This window comes from Arvicola amphibius, chromosome 13 (genome assembly GCF_903992535.2).
Source record: "Arvicola amphibius chromosome 13, mArvAmp1.2, whole genome shotgun sequence".
Taxonomy (NCBI): domain Eukaryota; kingdom Metazoa; phylum Chordata; class Mammalia; order Rodentia; family Cricetidae; genus Arvicola; species Arvicola amphibius.
The window spans coordinates 67,406,056-67,407,955 of NC_052059.1; the positions used below are offsets into that span (position 1 = coordinate 67,406,056).

Sequence of the window (1,900 nt, forward strand, 5' to 3'; positions counted from 1 at the left end):
TACACGCAATCATAGAGAGGACCTCTGGCCTATAGAAACATCCTATTGAAATGGAAGGGTCTTGCAAGAAAAGAGCCATGTAACTTCAGAAATATCAAAATGACAAACTTCTGGCAAGAAGAAATTTATAGTGTATTTTCTCTCAATTATCTTGCTAACTGTATGTTGTTCTTCATAGCAAATAACCCAGCTGAACTGTGATTATATGAGTTCTGCTTTTCTTTTGCAAAGCGTTTACTTTGAGACATGGAAATGTGTCACAGGTATACATGGAGAAGACAGGACATGACTACTGCAGAGTGAAGACAATCCTTTAACGCCTGCAAGCTGACATGCAGCTCAGATTCTGCAAGTGTGGCCTGCAGGGCTGAAAGAAAGGAAGCATAATGTGGGTCGCCTTCTTCTTTCTCTTCTCCACCTTGGTAGAACCCATATACTTCCTGGTTCTCAGCATCCTTCTCTAGGGCAGCCATGTCCTCATGAACCTCAGAAAATTTTCCTTTCTTCATTCCTTCACCCTCACACCAGTGAACAAAGGCATACTTGGCCTACCACAGGTCAAATCTGTGGTCTAGGCAACCTCAGGCTTCAGTAATGGCTGTGGTATTGCTCTGCATGCACACAGCTCACTGTATGTTGGCCTGCTCTCTGCTAGGTACCACAATAGAAGACTGGTAATTAAAGCCAGCATTGAAGCCAGTGGGGCATAAATACACAACATGGATGATGTGTTTGGCTTTGATGGTGGCAATAACAGCATCAACGTCTTTGGGAATCACATCATCATGATACCACAGGCAGCAAGCCTTGCATTTCCCATAGTGAGGGGTCAGTTCATCATCTAGCTGACTGTCTCAAAGTAAATACTGGTGATCTTTCTTGCAGAAAGTTGCTCATAGTAAGCTTTTTATTTTTAAAGCATATGACAGGGATGTATGTGTTCAGGAGGAAGTGGATGCGGGGATAGAGCAACAGGTTGGCTTAGAATTTTGTGAGATCAACATTCAGGAAGAAGCACTGGTGAGAGGTAATCTAGTGAGAAGGGCAGCTAACGTTGGTCCAGTTTGGACATTCAGTATCAAGGTATCTATGACAAGTGTTAGAAATGGTCTCACTGCCACCATCAAGTGGACAGAGTGCTCCAGGATGGTACGGGTAGAGAGGATGGAGTTGTAGGACTCATACACGATGGTGAAACTGGGTAAATGGGACTCCAGCTCAGACATCTTGATGTAATCAAGATGAAGACATTTAATCAGTAGGGAGGTAAACCAGAGTCACTTCCCCCATTAACTCTGGTATTGGTTCACAAAATCCACAAAGACCTCTGCACGCGCCATTCAGCTTACAAATTAAACTCAGATGATCTTGTCAAAGATGTCATCTTCAAGATGGTCACCGGGACAGAGACCTCCTTGCCAATGCTCTAGTCCCCTGGCATAGACATTAGCAGCATCGTGATTACCTGTGCTGAACTGCTCTCTGCAGAAGAGCTGGTGCTAAGTGCCATTGAGAATCCTGTCAATGACCATGGATCTCAGCTCTGTAACACTGTTCTGAGTACATGCTTACCAGTGCCCACCTCACTGAAGAAGGTGCTGAAAAAGTCCCCTCTTTACCAATGGTCTTATTTTTTTATTATCTGGCCACTCAGCTAGATACCATGTTCTAGGCAACAACAGTCCCAGAAGGCATTGCCAGTCAGGATCAGCCTGACGAATGTGGATAGATATGAACTCGCTCATGGCAGCTACAGGTTAGGAGGTGAAGACAATGGGGCTAGACATGAGGTCCTGGTTATCATTCCCAACAAACTAAGAACCACGGTGAGTAATGCATTGGCTCTAATACTTTTCAACAGATGGTCTTCTATCTTTATCTTTATTTGTACAGTTACCTA

The 1,900-nt window shown here is 44.0% G+C and overlaps 1 pseudogene; it reads right to left on the reverse strand.

The window, feature by feature from the left end:
• Positions 1-257: 257 nt before the first annotated feature.
• Positions 258-1,226, reverse strand: LOC119799875 (annotated as a pseudogene).
• Between the last annotated feature and the right edge of the window lie 674 nt (positions 1,227-1,900).